The following is a 17,758-nucleotide window of genomic DNA, read 5'->3' as shown; positions in this document are numbered from 1 at the left end:
TAACTCGATGTCGTTTCTCTAGCGGATTTGCCTTTAACGAAGGAAAACTTTGAAATAGCGCGAATTTCGGCGTTAGTGAACTCCATGTTTATATCCACGTCTATAACTGTTGAACGCAATATCCAAACTAATCATGCATAGCGTTTTGTAGGTTATGTCAAGACCTTTCAAATTATGTATAGTATTGCCAGAGCTCTGTAGCGCTTTGTACATAGCCGCGAAATTCAAAAGACAAAAAGGCGGAAGGAAGATATTTGACAACCTTAGATGTACTTTTTGTTTATTTTTTTTTATGTCAATCTATGGCTACTCTGTGAAAAAATAAATTACTTAGAAAACCCACCGTATATAAAAAAGTTTACTAAATTTTTGTGCCAACAACATATTTAGAATGTTCAAATTATTATTTAAAGCATAATTTTCTTTGGATTCGGATACTTACTATAAATATCGTAGCATTTCTGTTCGTACATAAGTACAAACCACCTACCGCCCACCTGACCGAAGAGAGGTACTGCGTGAGTACGATATCACAGGGATATATCGAAGTTAAGGAAAAGAGGACTAAAATTTCTAGTCTTTCTTTTTGGAACTTTAATAAGTATTCGTGTTAGTAGATGCTGGCTACCTACATCACCATTCACAGGGTTATGTAGAAAAACGACATGTAAAGAATCTCTAGCTATTGCTGGATACACACTTCCCCTGGATGCAACATATATCGCACATATGTATTTGGGATTTTGTTCATCGGTATTGGATTTTGCTCTGTCATAAGCAGTGCTTGGGCACCAATCAGTCTATCATCCTTCCGGCTTAAGACCCTAGAGAGTCATTTTGTTGTTGGATTGGAAATAAAAAAAAACTATCGCACATATGTATTTGTGATGTTGTGCATCGGTATAGGATTTTGGTGTGCCATAAACAGTGCTTGGGCACACTTGCTTTAGACCAGTTTATCATCCTTCCTGCTTATGACCCTAGAGAGAGTCATTGGCCTCCATATCAGATCGACGGCAAAGAAATCCAGAATGACTAGTTCTGACTGAATGAAGGTTGTACAGCACACTCAGAACTTGTAAGCCTTTCGAATACACAAGAATTAAAAAAGGAATGCTAACTTCGTGCGGAGCCGAATTGGATATTCCCTTGCAGTTAAGTAGCAGCTTATATTATTATATATATATCGGATCGCATATAGTTGGCAGATCCTTATGAGAATTTCACCATCGAATCAATTTTTTAATAAAAATTTTGAAAACAGCCTCAAGCATCTCTAAAAATAGTAAGGTTGTGCCATTTCCGATCGTTCAGTTATATGGCAGTTATAGGATATAGTCGGCCGATCCTTATGAAATTAAGGATGTATTAAGTCAGTCTGTTTGCTTCTTAACTATCCTTTCTTGATTTTAGCATATTATTTGTTATTTTTTTCATATATTGCTTTTGTGTTAAAACCGGTGTAACTTAGGTGTTGCATAATATTTTTATATAGTTTAACTTAACGTTAATAAATGGTTAAATGTATTGTAAATTCTCTATCTATTTTCTGGCGGCAGAAATAAAAATCCTAAAGAAAAGGCTGCCACACGGGATGGCCCGTTAAATATCTAAATTTATACAACTTCACACAAATAAAAATCATCATTTAGAGGTGACAGCAATATAAGCGACTATTAAATGGATCAGTTCAATCACTAGTAACCCGAAAACGGTTTCAGACTGTAGATCATGTGTTCAATAGATGGTCATTAGCTTCATCCACCAGAGACCTGGTCGCGGACATCATAGGCAATTTCGTAGCATACGAATTGGCTCGCATAGGTACCACCACACCGCTCCAGGAGGGTACTGCTATACCAATAGCCTCATATAAACTTCCAACTCTGGCCCAATATCTCAAAAATTAACAATAACATCCCATCAGCACAGCTGAAACATCAGGGGGCTCTGGGTAGTGGGAACACATGCAGCCCGACAACCACTGCCAAACGCACCAGATACAGATGCAGTGAGGCCAGCACATTGGGCGTGTGAAACACAGTCAACAAAATATGCTGGCGTGTCCTATCTAGAACATCGTGGCACCCCAGGAAAACCTTGTTTGGCCGCCTCATGTAAGATAATCCCTGCTGACTCCGCAAACACTTTTGACGATCGCCTTAATTATCTTCTTCACCAATTGTGGGAACTGGAAGCCTGCACTACGCCTATCGTTCAGGCTACTAAGGAGGAGATCGATTGTGATGCCCACTTCGCCATGCACCACGTCCGTCTTGAATCAGGTGCTTATTCAGTTCGTCTTCCAATCAAGCACAGCGTGGATATATCGAGCCTGTTGAAAAAGGGTCAGTTTCAATTAAGGAAATGGTGCTCCTACATCCCATAGGTTTTGAAAGAAGTGCCCAAAAATTATAGGGAGTCATACTTAAAATTTTACGATGGCAGTCCGTTCACAAAGACTCTTGGATTAGCATGGGATCTTTCAGCTGACCTTCTGCTGTTTTCCTTTGAAGCCTTCCTCAATCCCTTCTCTCCGAGTGGTTGCAATTCTGTACCAGTTTTGTTCCTCGCTTAGTCATTCCCTGCCAAGAGAGGTTGGAGGTCCACGGATTCTACGACGCTAGCTGCGGAGATTATTACGGAGATTATTATTGTTAGTGTGACTCCTCGGCTGCCCTATCCTGAATTCAACATGAACCTGTTCGATTTAAGGTGCTTGTTTCTAGTCGCATCTCTTTCATACAAGAGCTCACCAAGGCAAGAAAATAGCGATAAGTTCCCGCAGCATTCAATCCAGCCGATCTACAATCGAAAGGTGATCTTCCCACTGAGCTGTGGACTCACAGCTATGAGCTTCATTTAATCGTGCCTCAACAGCTGATTGGCCTATCGAACCTTATTTGATATAGCTCCTCCCAAGGACATCGCATCATGGTCCAAGTATGCCAACTCGTTTCTCGCTTTGCAGAGAGCCCTTTTCTACGTTTACGAATTTCCGTCCCATCGCGAGGGTATTTCTGTCAAGGATCTCCAAGGAGGCACCAATATGCTGTTTCGCATCGTCCAAGCACTGAGTTTAAGGAAGAGGAAGGAAGTTTTAGACCTCAATCGTTAATTTAAGACCTCTAGTACCGATTTCAGAAAATGGTGCTGACCTAGATGTGCTAACCCCGGATCATTCGGAGCGAGCTGTGTCCAAGCTAGAATAATATATAATAATAGAGACGGGTAGCCTTGCCTTAGAATCGCGGCACATCGCGTACGACACGGGAATAGATTTATGATTTATAACCAAAAAAAGGAAGGAAAGCTAACTTCGGCTAAACCATCAAAGCATTTAAGCATCAGAGGTCCGTCTATCTGTCTGTTTCTACGCAAACTAGTCTCTTAGTTTTAAAGCTATCGAGTTGAAATTTTGCACACTTCTTCTTTTGTTTGCAGGCAGTATATAAGTCGGAAAGGCCGGGATCGGGCGACTATATCCTATAGCTGCCATATAACTGATTGATCGGAAATGTCATAACTTCATAATGTCATAACATAACTGTTTCTCAAGTTATAGGGTTGGGACAGGTGGTATATTTGACCAAAGTATCTTATCTACAAAATTTCACAGAATCGGCCGACTATATCTAATAGGTGTCATAGAACGATCAAAATTGGCATAACTTTGGTGTTTTTTAAGTTAGAGAGATGGGACTTGGTACAGATTCCATTTTGGGCAAATCTGCTTTGCCAAATTTCATCAGGATCTGCCTGCTATATCTTATAGCTGAAACATAACTGAACGATCTGAAATGGCACAAGCCTGCTATTTTTAAAGACGCTTGGGGCTGTTTCCAACATTTTTATTAGAAAATTGATTTGATGGTGAAATTCTCATAAGGATCGGCCAACTATATACGATCCGATATATATAATAATATAAGCTGCTACTGCCAGGGTATATCAACTTCGGCTGCCCCAGAAGATTTTTTTTTTTTTGTTTAAACTTTACTTTTATTTCTTGAATCTTCACTTTGGGATACTAACAAGTGGTGTATCAAATCTTATATTTTTAACTTAACTAACAGTCTGATGACCGTCTGTTGACTGATACAGAGTTAGACGGCCCTAGAAATCGATTGCTGGGTTGGAAGGTTGCGTCGCAGGCGGGATCTGCTTGAAACCCGAGTCAATCCCTGAGCGAATGGATTTGGGTGCGAAGACAGTTTTTCTTTGTAGGACTCTTTTTGCTTTTGAATTTCGTCTTTCACTGCGAGGATGTCCAGATCTCGGTGGATGTTTCCTTTGCGAACATACCACGGTGCCCCAGTGATAGTTCTTAAGATTTTTGATTGTGCACGCTGTATGGTGTTTATGTTGCTGCTGCTTGCGTTCCCCCACAGTTGGGAGCCATACGTCCAGATTGGCTGTAGGACTGAATTCTAGAGTAGTAGCTTGTAGTCCAGGCACAGTGTTGATCGTGAGTTAGAAAACCCACCGTATATAAAAAAGTTTACTAAATTTTTATGCCAACAACACATTTAGAATGTTCAAATTATTATTTAAAGCATAATTTTCTTTGGATTCGGATACTTACTATAAATATCGTAGCATTTCTATTCGTACATAAGTACAAACCACCTACCGCCCACCTGACCGAGGAGAGGTACTGCGTGAGTACGATATCACAGGGATATATCGAAGTTAAGGAAAAGAGGACTAAAATTTCTAGTCTTTCTTTTTGGAACTTTAATAAGTATTCGTGTTAGTAGATGCTGGCTACCTACATCACCATTCACAGGGTTATGTAGAAAAACGACATGTAAAGAATCTCTAGCTATTGCTGGATACACACTTCCCCTGGATGCAACATATATCGCACATATGTATTTGGGATTTTGTTCATCGGTATTGGATTTTGCTCTGTCATAAGCAGTGCTTGGGCACCAATCAGTCTATCATCCTTCCGGCTTAAGACCCTAGAGAGTCATTTTGTTGTTGCATTGGAAATTAAAAAAAAAAACTATCGCACATATGTATTTGTGATGTTGTGCATCGGTATAGGATTTTGGTGTGCCATAAACAGTGCTTGGGCACACTTGCTTTAGACCAGTTTATCATCCTTCCTGCTTATGACCCTAGAGAGAGTCATTGGCCTCCATATCAGATCGACGGCAAAGAAATCCAGAATGACTAGTTCTGACTGAATGAAGGTTGTACAGCACACTCAGAACTTGTAAGCCTTTCGAATACACAAGAATTAAAAAAGGAATGCTAACTTCGTGCGGAGCCGAATTGGATATTCCCTTGCAGTTAAGTAGCAGCTTATATTATTATATATATATCGGATCGCATATAGTTGGCAGATCCTTATGAGAATTTCACCATCGAATCAATTTTTTAATAAAAATGTTGAAAACAGCCTCAAGCATCTGTAAAAATAGTAAGGTTGTGCCATTTCCGATCGTTCAGTTATATGGCAGTTATAGGATATAGTCGGCCGATCCTTATGAAATTAAGGATGTATTAAGTCAGTCTGTTTGCTTCTTAACTATCCTTTCTTGATTTTAGCATATTATTTGTTATTTTAGTAAAACGCAGCTACATTTTGTTTTTCAAATATTGCTTTTGTGTTAAAACCGGTGTAACTTAGGTGTTGCATAATATTTTTATATAGTTTAACTTAACGTTAATAAATGGTTAAATGTATTGTAAATTCTCTATCTATTTTCTGGCGGCAGAAATAAAAATCCTAAAGAAAAGGCTGCCACACAGGATGGCCCGTTAAATATCTAAATTTATACAACTTCACACAAATAAAAATCATCATTTAGAGGTGACAGCAATATAAGCGACTATTAAATGGATCAGTTCAATCACTAGTAACCCGAAAACGGTTTCAGACTGTAGATCATGTGTTCAATAGATGGCCATTAGCTTCATCCACCAGAGACCTGGTCGCGGACATCATAGGCAATTTCGTAGCATACGAATTGGCTCGCATAGGTACCACCACACCGCTCCAGGAGGGTACTGCTATACCAATAGCCTCATATAAACTTCCAACTCTGGCCCAATATCTCAAAAATTAACAATAACATCCCATCAGCTCAGCTGAAACATCAGGGGGCTCTGGGTAGTGGGAACACATGCAGCCCGACAACCACTGCCAAACGCACCAGATACAGATGCAGTGAGGCCAGCACATTGGGCGTGTGAAACACAGTCAACAAAATATGCTGGCGTGTCCTATCTAGAACATCGTGGCACCCCAGGAAAACCTTGTTTGGCCGCCTCATGTAAGATAATCCCTGCTGACTCCGCAAACACTTTTGACGATCGCCTTAATTATCTTCTTCACCAATTGTGGGAACTGGAAGCCTGCACTACGCCTATCGTTCAGGCTACTAAGGAGGAGATCGATTGTGATGCCCACTTCGCCATGCACCACGTCCGTCTTGAATCAGGTGCTTATTCAGTTCGTCTTCCAATCAAGCACAGCGTGGATATATCGAGCCTGTTGAAAAAGGGTCAGTTTCAATTAAGGAAATGGTGCTCCTACATCCCATAGGTTTTGAAAGAAGTGCCCAAAAATTATAGGGAGTCATACTTAAAATTTTACGATGGCAGTCCGTTCACAAAGACTCTTGGATTAGCATGGGATCTTTCAGCTGACCTTCTGCTGTTTTCCTTTGAAGCCTTCCTCAATCCCTTCTCTCCGAGTGGTTGCAATTCTGTACCAGTTTTGTTCCTCGCTTAGTCATTCCCTGCCAAGAGAGGTTGGAGGTCCACGGATTCTACGACGCTAGCTGCGGAGATTATTACGGAGATTATTATTGTTAGTGTGACTCCTCGGCTGCCCTATCCTGAATTCAACATGAACCTGTTCGATTTAAGGTGCTTGTTTCTAGTCGCATCTCTTTCATACAAGAGCTCACCAAGGCAAGAAAATAGCGATAAGTTCCCGCAGCATTCAATCCAGCCGATCTACAATCGAAAGGTGATCTTCCCACTGAGCTGTGGACTCACAGCTATGAGCTTCATTTAATCGTGCCTCAACAGCTGATTGGCCTATCGAACCTTATTTGATATAGCTCCTCCCAAGGACATCGCATCATGGTCCAAGTATGCCAACTCGTTTCTCGCTTTGCAGAGAGCCCTTTTCTACGTTTACGAATTTCCGTCCCATCGCGAGGGTATTTCTGTCAAGGATCTCCAAGGAGGCACCAATATGCTGTTTCGCATCGTCCAAGCACTGAGTTTAAGGAAGAGGAAGGAAGTTTTAGACCTCAATCGTTAATTTAAGACCTCTAGTACCGATTTCAGAAAATGGTGCTGACCTAGATGTGCTAACCCCGGATCATTCGGAGCGAGCTGTGTCCAAGCTAGAATAATATATAATAATAGAGACGGGTAGCCTTGCCTTAGAATCGCGGCACATCGCGTACGACACGGGAATAGATTTATGATTTATAACCAAAAAAAGGAAGGAAAGCTAACTTCGGCTAAACCATCAAAGCATTTAAGCATCAGAGGTCCGTCTATCTGTCTGTTTCTACGCAAACTAGTCTCTTAGTTTTAAAGCTATCGAGTTGAAATTTTGCACACTTCTTCTTTTGTTTGCAGGCAGTATATAAGTCGGAAAGGCCGGGATCGGGCGACTATATCCTATAGCTGCCATATAACTGATTGATCGGAAATGTCATAACTTCATAATGTCATAACATAACTGTTTCTCAAGTTATAGGGTTGGGACAGGTGGTATATTTGACCAAAGTATCTTATCTACAAAATTTCACAGAATCGGCCGACTATATCTAATAGGTGTCATAGAACGATCAAAATTGGCATAACTTTGGTGTTTTTTAAGTTAGAGAGATGGGACTTGGTACAGATTCCATTTTGGGCAAATCTGCTTTGCCAAATTTCATCAGGATCTGCCTGCTATATCTTATAGCTGAAACATAACTGAACGATCTGAAATGGCACAAGCCTGCTATTTTTAAAGACGCTTGGGGCTGTTTCCAACATTTTTATTAGAAAATTGATTTGATGGTGAAATTCTCATAAGGATCGGCCAACTATATACGATCCGATATATATAATAATATAAGCTGCTACTGCCAGGGTATATCAACTTCGGCTGCCCCAGAAGATTTTTTTTTTTTTGTTTAAACTTTACTTTTATTTCTTGAATCTTCACTTTGGGATACTAACAAGTGGTGTATCAAATCTTATATTTTTAACTTAACTAACAGTCTGATGACCGTCTGTTGACTGATACAGAGTTAGACGGCCCTAGAAATCGATTGCTGGGTTGGAAGGTTGCGTCGCAGGCGGGATCTGCTTGAAACCCGAGTCAATCCCTGAGCGAATGGATTTGGGTGCGAAGACAGTTTTTCTTTGTAGGACTCTTTTTGCTTTTGAATTTCGTCTTTCACTGCGAGGATGTCCAGATCTCGGTGGATGTTTCCTTTGCGAACATACCACGGTGCCCCAGTGATAGTTCTTAAGATTTTTGATTGTGCACGCTGTATGGTGTTTATGTTGCTGCTGCTTGCGTTCCCCCACAGTTGGGAGCCATACGTCCAGATTGGCTGTAGGACTGAATTCTAGAGTAGTAGCTTGTAGTCCAGGCACAGTGTTGATCGTGAGTTAGAAAACCCACCGTATATAAAAAAGTTTACTAAATTTTTATGCCAACAACACATTTAGAATGTTCAAATTATTATTTAAAGCATAATTTTCTTTGGATTCGGATACTTACTATAAATATCGTAGCATTTCTATTCGTACATAAGTACAAACCACCTACCGCCCACCTGACCGAGGAGAGGTACTGCGTGAGTACGATATCACAGGGATATATCGAAGTTAAGGAAAAGAGGACTAAAATTTCTAGTCTTTCTTTTTGGAACTTTAATAAGTATTCGTGTTAGTAGATGCTGGCTACCTACATCACCATTCACAGGGTTATGTAGAAAAACGACATGTAAAGAATCTCTAGCTATTGCTGGATACACACTTCCCCTGGATGCAACATATATCGCACATATGTATTTGGGATTTTGTTCATCGGTATTGGATTTTGCTCTGTCATAAGCAGTGCTTGGGCACCAATCAGTCTATCATCCTTCCGGCTTAAGACCCTAGAGAGTCATTTTGTTGTTGCATTGGAAATTAAAAAAAAAAACTATCGCACATATGTATTTGTGATGTTGTGCATCGGTATAGGATTTTGGTGTGCCATAAACAGTGCTTGGGCACACTTGCTTTAGACCAGTTTATCATCCTTCCTGCTTATGACCCTAGAGAGAGTCATTGGCCTCCATATCAGATCGACGGCAAAGAAATCCAGAATGACTAGTTCTGACTGAATGAAGGTTGTACAGCACACTCAGAACTTGTAAGCCTTTCGAATACACAAGAATTAAAAAAGGAATGCTAACTTCGTGCGGAGCCGAATTGGATATTCCCTTGCAGTTAAGTAGCAGCTTATATTATTATATATATATCGGATCGCATATAGTTGGCAGATCCTTATGAGAATTTCACCATCGAATCAATTTTTTAATAAAAATGTTGAAAACAGCCTCAAGCATCTGTAAAAATAGTAAGGTTGTGCCATTTCCGATCGTTCAGTTATATGGCAGTTATAGGATATAGTCGGCCGATCCTTATGAAATTAAGGATGTATTAAGTCAGTCTGTTTGCTTCTTAACTATCCTTTCTTGATTTTAGCATATTATTTGTTATTTTAGTAAAACGCAGCTACATTTTGTTTTTCAAATATTGCTTTTGTGTTAAAACCGGTGTAACTTAGGTGTTGCATAATATTTTTATATAGTTTAACTTAACGTTAATAAATGGTTAAATGTATTGTAAATTCTCTATCTATTTTCTGGCGGCAGAAATAAAAATCCTAAAGAAAAGGCTGCCACACAGGATGGCCCGTTAAATATCTAAATTTATACAACTTCACACAAATAAAAATCATCATTTAGAGGTGACAGCAATATAAGCGACTATTAAATGGATCAGTTCAATCACTAGTAACCCGAAAACGGTTTCAGACTGTAGATCATGTGTTCAATAGATGGCCATTAGCTTCATCCACCAGAGACCTGGTCGCGGACATCATAGGCAATTTCGTAGCATACGAATTGGCTCGCATAGGTACCACCACACCGCTCCAGGAGGGTACTGCTATACCAATAGCCTCATATAAACTTCCAACTCTGGCCCAATATCTCAAAAATTAACAATAACATCCCATCAGCTCAGCTGAAACATCAGGGGGCTCTGGGTAGTGGGAACACATGCAGCCCGACAACCACTGCCAAACGCATCAGATACAAATGCAGTGAGGACAGCACATTGGGCGTGTGAAACACAGTCAACAAAATATGCTGGCGTGTCCTATCTAGAACATCGTGGCACCCCAGGAAAACCTTGTTTGGCCGCCTCAATCGTTAATTTAAGACCTCTAGTACCGATTTCAGAAAATGGTGCTGACCTAGATGTGCTAACCCCGGATCATTCGGAGCGAGCTGTGTCCAAGCTAGAATAATATATAATAATAGAGACGGGTAGCCTTGCCTTAGAATCGCGGCACATCGCGTACGACACGGGAATAGATTTATGATTTATAACCAAAAAAAGGAAGGAAAGCTAACTTCGGCTAAACCATCAAAGCATTTAAGCATCAAAGGTCCGTCTATCTGTCTGTTTCTACGCAAACTAGTCTCTTAGTTTTAAAGCTATCGAGTTGAAATTTTGCACACTTCTTCTTTTGTTTGCAGGCAGTATATAAGGCGGAAAGGCCGAGATCGGTCGACTATATCCTATAGCTGCCATATAACTGATTGATCGGAAATGTCATAACTTCATAATGTCATAACATAACTGTTTCTCAAGTTATAGGGTTGGGACAGGTGGTATATTTGACCAAAGTATCTTATCTACAAAATTTCACAGAATCGGCCGACTATATCTAATAGGTGTCATAGAACGATCAAAATTGGCATAACTTTGGTGTTTTTTAAGTTAGAGAGATGGGACTTGGTACAGATTCCATTTTGGGCAAATCTGCTTTGCCAAATTTCATCAGGATCTGCCTGCTATATCTTATAGCTGAAATATAACTGAACGATCCGAAATGGCACAAGCCTGCTATTTTAAAGACGCTTGGGGCTGTTTCCAACATTTTTATTAGAAAATTGATTTGATGGTGAAATTCTCATAAGGATCGGCCAACCATATACGATCCGATATATATAATAATAAAAGCTGCTACTGCCAGGGTATATCAACTTCGGCTGCCCCAGAAGATTTTTTTTTTTTTGTTTAAACTTTGCTTTTATTTCTTGAATCTTCACTTTGGGATACTAACAAGTGGTGTATCAAATCTTATATTTTTAACTTAACTAACAGTCTGATGACCGTCTGTTGACTGATACAGAGTTAGACGGCCCTAGAAATCGATTGCTGGGTTGGAAGGTTGCGTCGCAGGCGGGATCTGCTTGAAACCCGAGTCAATCCCTGAGCGAATGGATTTGGGTGCGAAGACAGTTTTTCTTTGTAGGACTCTTTTTGCTTTTGAATTTCGTCTTTCACTGCGAGGATGTCCAGATCTCGGTGGATGTTTCCTTTGCGAACATACCACGGTGCCCCAGTGATAGTTCTTAAGATTTTTGATTGTGCACGCTGTATGGTGTTTATGTTGCTGCTGCTTGCGTTCCCCCACAGTTGGGAGCCATACGTCCAGATTGGCTGTAGGACTGAATTCTAGAGTAGTAGCTTGTAGTCCAGGCACAGTGTTGATCGTGAGTTTATGATCCAGTGGAGGCTGCTGGCTTTCACTTATAGGTGCACTTTCTTGCATTCGATGTGCTTACGCCAGGTTAGTCGTCTATAAAGGTGGACGAGACTAGCTTGAGGGATCTGCATACCGTTTAGTGAAAGTGGAGGGCATGTTTGTCTATTAAGAGTAAACCTTACATGTTTACACTTTTGTTCGTTTATTTTAATGCGCCAGTCGGACAGCCACCTTTTTTCTACTATTATATGATTAGCCAGTTGGTTTGTTGCTTGCGTTGGGCATCTGGAGCGACTAAGGATAGAGGTATCGTCGGCGAACGTTGAAGTTGTTAGTTGTGCGTTTGTGTGAATATCCGCACTATACAAAACATATAGACACGGGCCGTGTGCGCTTCCTTGTGGAACTCCAGCTTCAATGATGTAGTCGCCCGAATTAGGTGCGTTGCAACTCACTGAGAAAACCCTAATGTAGAGGTATGATTCCAGTACCTTGTGGGTCTATGTTAGCAAACGTTTTAAATTTGTGCATGAGTCCATTAAGCCAAACTCGGTCGAAAGCTTGAAATACGTCGAGAAAAAAGCGCTACAGTATTCTCGCTGTTCGAAGGCAGAGCGTATTTCGAATGTTAATCTGTTCACTTGCTCGATGCGCCCAAAGTTAGCTTTCCTTTCTTGTTTTTATTTGTTATATGCAGAAAAACACGTTTAAGTCACACGTTAAGACACGTGCCAAAGTTAACATGATGAGTTTCATAAGCTGAAAATCATCGATCTATTTAAATTAGTAGAAATTAGACCAGCTATTTGGGATTTGTGGGATAGAAAACCAGTATTATGTTAACTTGAAATAAACTCTTTTGTTCGTCAAATATGTTTTTTGATCTGAGTACTAGGATATTCAGAAGAAGGTGTGTGCACGGTTTGTTCCGCAAAAATTGAATGACGTCCAAAAATTGCTCAGAATTCAACATTCGAAGGAAATCATTAAAGAGGCAAAAAAAAGACCCGAACTTCCTTCACAAGATTGTGACTGGTGACGAAACGTGGTGAAAAAAAAAAATTATGATCCCGAAACGAAACGCCAGAGTGCTGAATGGAAGGAGCCGGACGAGCCGAAACCCAAAAAATCGCGCCTGGAAAGTCAAAAGTGAAGACAATGCTGATTCGTTTTTATGATTCTAAGGATATTGTCCACAAAGAATTTGTTCCACCGGGCCAAAACATTAATACGGTATTCTACCATGGAGTTTTTAAGCGTTTGGTGCGCCGTATTCGATGTGTTCGGCCCGAATATTGCGAAGATGGATGTTGGCGTTGGTTGCACGATAATGCGCCGTCTCATCGATCGACGCTTGTGACAGACTATTTGGACAACAATCACATTTTAAGCATCAACCACTCCCCGTATGCATCTGATAGGGCACCGTGCGACTTCTACCTTTTTGGAAAAATTCAGTTGCCGATGAAAGGAAAGCGTTATGCAGACGTAGAGGCCGGCTTGCACCGGAATACTGGCGGCCATACCGAACAACGAGCTAAAAAACTCGTTCGACATGCTTTTGGACCGTGGACCAAACAGCTGTATTAAAGAAGGAGACTATTTTGAATATATATTCTTGAAAATAAAAAAAAAAAATTTTTAATTTTTAAAAAAAAACTACTTAAAATACTAACCATACAACATATAGACTTCTCATTTCATACAACGAAAATGGACGGAAAAATTTCTTGCGACAGGCCCCCGGAGGTCCCAGAGAGAAAAAATGTTGTAACTTATCAGGCGTGCTACCCTAAGAAAATTGGGGTATACATTATACGACTAATGATGAAAAAACATGTTTTATATTTCAGATTATATTTTATATTAAGTAGTATCTGTAAAATGCTTTTTATATATACATATATGTCAAAGAATAAATTAAAATCTATATATTAAGGTAGAAACAGGGAATATTTCAGTTGATTGCTTTTAAGGGGTTAGGTGGGTCTGGGAGGCCAAAAAATGGCCTATTTTCAAAAATTTTTTTTTATATAAAGCAGGGATGCCCAGTCCCATTGCTCTCGTTCCTCCTTTGTTGTTGGATTGCTCTGTCATATGGGTAGAGCAAAATCATATACGTGTGCTGCTCCCAGTATAGGCAAGGCAAATTACAATAACAATTTTTCGTAGTTTAATAACACTTAAACAGTTTCAACACTTTTCTGGCATTTTGTTGTTGGATTGCCGAAAACTTTTCACTGCAAGAAATCACTTCTTGTTGAGGTTTTGGACAGAATGGTTGACTGTGGAACGATGCATTTTTTCTTTGTCGAAAATTTTCTTTGCGAGCAGCAATGTATTATATGTAATATAATAATAAGCGGAAACAAAAAAATTAATTTGGAAAGGCATTTTATTAAATGCTATGCTAAAGTATCTGCGTCACAAGCCGATATGGAAGCGCAGTAAAAAAAATTCGAAAAATAATTGAGCATATTTAAAATAATTATAATCCTAAAATTAATTCTCAATTATCCGAAAAAAATTTTTTTTTTTTTTTCTGTTGAAAATGTTACAAAAATTTTTTTCAGTGATACGATAGAAAAAAAAAAAAAAACTATCGCTCATATGTATTTGTGCTTTTGTGCATAGGTATTGGAATTTGCTCTGTCATAAGCAGTGCTTGGGCACCCCTGATATAAAGAATGAAATATTTTATTGAAACTTTTAGGATTATTAAATATACATATTTAAAAATTAATTTCTGAAATTTTGAAAACAAAATATTTTACAGTTAGCCATTGAGACGTCATTTGCCATGACTCCTGGCAAAAAAGGTGCTTTCGCGTTGACAGCACAATTCCTAACAGAATCATCTAAAATGAAAAAACGAAATATTTTCCTTTAGTACAGACCTAAAACTAGAAACTGAACGAAGGGAAACAAAATCAAGCAAAAATTGGATTTTTGGGACACCTTTTTGGAAAAAATTCAATTTTGGTGAAATTTTTCGAACATTTTTTTTTTTTTAAATAGTTGTAATCAACGAAAATAAAAATCCTTCGTTCAAGTTCTAGATAATCGTATCTCGAAGGCCTGTGCAAAATTGTATCAAGATCGGTTGAGTAGTTTCCGAAAAATCTTGACAACCGATTTCAAAAGCACAGTTTTGAGAAAAACGCGTTTAAAGTTTGCGCTCTGCCCATAGCTGACCTCGAGCGTCCACCTTTTCAGGACTGTATCTCCGAAGCTTTTATTCCAATCGACTTGAAAATTTGGAAGAATATTCTCAAGATTCTGGAGAATTTTCTAAAATAAATAAAAAAAAAAGTTTTTTTTTTGCCGCCAGACCCACCTAACCCCTTAAGTTGTTTTAGTTCTGCCAGCGGATGGTGTTACATACCCTACTGATGGATGATTTTTAGTGGAGTGAGAATAAACAACAAGAGCTGATTTTTTGTATCTATGGGCATCAGTAGGCACCATCCGTTTGAAAAATAACAACAGTGAAATTTGGGTTTTAAATGAAACCGACTCTTAGTACAAAGATGAAGTTATTTTTTCGTAAATATATACAGGGTGATCCATCTTTTGTGTCGGTATGAAAACATGGAATAACTTTGAGAAAAAACAACCGATTTCTATAAGTAATGTATTTTCAAAAACTAGCCCAAAAAAATTGTAAGGAACCGAACTAAATAAAAATACTGAACAAAGGAAATGAGTTCCACGAGGCATTCCTCAACACTGGTACTGAAGGGTGCCTTTAGAACGAAGTTTAACGCACACACATGAAACCGAGTATGTGAGTGTGTTAACACGCATACATATAAAGATCATTTTAACCGCGAAAGAACCTTCTTCAAGAAGGCTTCTTGATGATGCGCTTCTCTGCGACTGAACTACCTTAAAAGTTCAATGAGATTATGAGCGTAATAATGGGTAAGATTCTCTCTGAGGCCTCCGGCGGCCTATCGTAAGAAATTTATGTGTCTATTTTCGTTGTATGAAATGAAAAGTCTACATATACATACATATCCCAGTCGGACTTTTCGGTGCTAGCAGCGTTTCGGTGCATTCCGGCAGGCATCTTTCGTACCTTGTTCTCACCCACCCCGAGTTGAGAGAGGGAATTTGTTCTCTCAACATAGATTTCGCTCTCAAAAAACTGGACTTAGAAAATTTTCGTCTCGCTTGGGACTTAGAAAAATTTATGCGTGGGACTTTTAACTTAGAAAAAATTATTTCATGAACAATTCAACGTATATTATTTAAGTTTACCAATTTATGTTCTATAATAATTTTATTGAAGTGCAAAATTTAAACATAGCTCAATATTTAATGAAAAATATTATTCATATAAGGAATTTATTTTTTACTTTAACTGAGGGCAGCAAAAAAATAATCCCGCGTAATTAGTGTGCGTTTTGTGCAGCGTTTTTATGCTAAATCAACCCAAATCGAAACGGTCACATAGGGTTGTTCATAGTGAGTCGCATTGGTTTATTATTGTGAAATGGTAAGTTTACTGCTCCGTTCATTCAATTATTTATATTTTATTGTGTTGATAATGATGAATAAACGTTATTTCATTAAACAAATATTTTCAGTTCTGGCTGTACTACAAATTTGGACGTCTCAATATCTTTATTTGTAAGAATCTTATTTGTTTTTATTATTTATTTATTTTTAGCTTTTTTTTATTTCTTTTTTTTATCTTTTCAGTTTTATGTATTAAGATTAATAAATAATAAATATAATTCATAATAAATAAATATGACAAACAACTCACTTCGAATTTAGTAAAAATCAATGGGCATGGTTGGGGAAAAACAAAAACAAAAACCAAAAGCAAAGCAAAAAGCAAGGGAAATTTTTTTCAACCAGAAAATCCCTGGGTGAGATTTCGCGCCGATCTCCCCTAGCCGGTAAGCTTGCGGGTAGGGGAGAACCGCCTTCTTTTTCCGATCGCCAAGCATATTGATACTCGCTCTGCTGGGTGAGAAAAGCGGCCACGCCAATGTAAATCGGAATGATGGTTTTCCGCAGATGGGAGTGCGCCGCGCACTCCTATTTCCTACCGCGGGATGCGCGTTTGGCGAGCGCCAGGCACGACTGGGATGTTATATGGTAAGTCCTAAAAAACCGTACCGCACCGCAATCCACCATTATATTAACTGATACAATAAAAATGTACATACATACATATGTATGTATGCATATGTACTTTAAGGGAATAAAGATCCCCCATTTAAAAATTACAAGGCGTAAGTCAACTGCTCATATTTATAATACTATACTTATTATTCAATACGTAAATATACCGTGGGAGGACAATAATAAGATAAGTATACATACGGTTTATTTATAAATAGAACAGCATTAAATATTGTAAAATTCTATTTTGTAAACAATGACACCTAACCTGCAAATTTATTAGGTGTTTTTGGGAACTTGGAAAAGGAACATAACTTCTTTCCAATAGCCTATTTACACTTGTCAATTGAACTAAAATACATTGCTACTGCGTTTGTCAATATTTGAGATCATCAATGTTATCGAATTGATGAAATTTGCGCATGAGCTGAGAAAGAAACCTTGACTTTGCCGTGCAGCCATGAACTTCGAGAATCGCCTAAAGGCCACTTTCTGGGTTCATTTCATACAGCTGTGACACTTTTAAAAGTACACTGCGCTCGTTGGATTTTGTAGCTTTTCTTTGATACCATAAATGATGAAATAAAGTGCGGAGCACGGAATAATTAAAAAAATAATAATGGATTATGTGTTAAGCTTTAAATTATTTAGAAGTTATATTTTTCTGTGAAACTTGTAAAAAAAGCACCGCGAGTGGTACCCATTTTTCTTTGAAAGAACAACCCAATAATGACTTTTTGCAACTTTATAAAAACCTACTGCTTATTTTTCCCCACAAATGAACTCAGTTTACGAAAGGCATCTTTTCCGGAC

General features: G+C 38.8%; 1 protein-coding gene across 1 annotated transcript in view; it reads right to left on the bottom strand.

The window, feature by feature from the left end:
• The window catches only part of LOC26514980, a 44,078-nt gene extending 26,800 nt beyond the window's left edge, over nt 1–17,278 (bottom strand). The window contains exon 1 of the mRNA XM_014903914.3: nt 17,147–17,278. The gene's annotated coding sequence lies outside the window, so the exon portion shown is untranslated. The remainder of the gene's footprint in view (nt 1–17,146) is intronic.
• Nucleotides 17,279–17,758: the final 480 nt, after the last annotated feature.

The sequence above is a fragment of the Drosophila ananassae genome, chromosome 3L, assembly GCF_017639315.1.
Source record: "Drosophila ananassae strain 14024-0371.13 chromosome 3L, ASM1763931v2, whole genome shotgun sequence".
Taxonomy (NCBI): Eukaryota; Metazoa; Arthropoda; class Insecta; order Diptera; family Drosophilidae; genus Drosophila; species Drosophila ananassae.
This window is presented reverse-complemented; position numbering and strand designations above follow the sequence as displayed.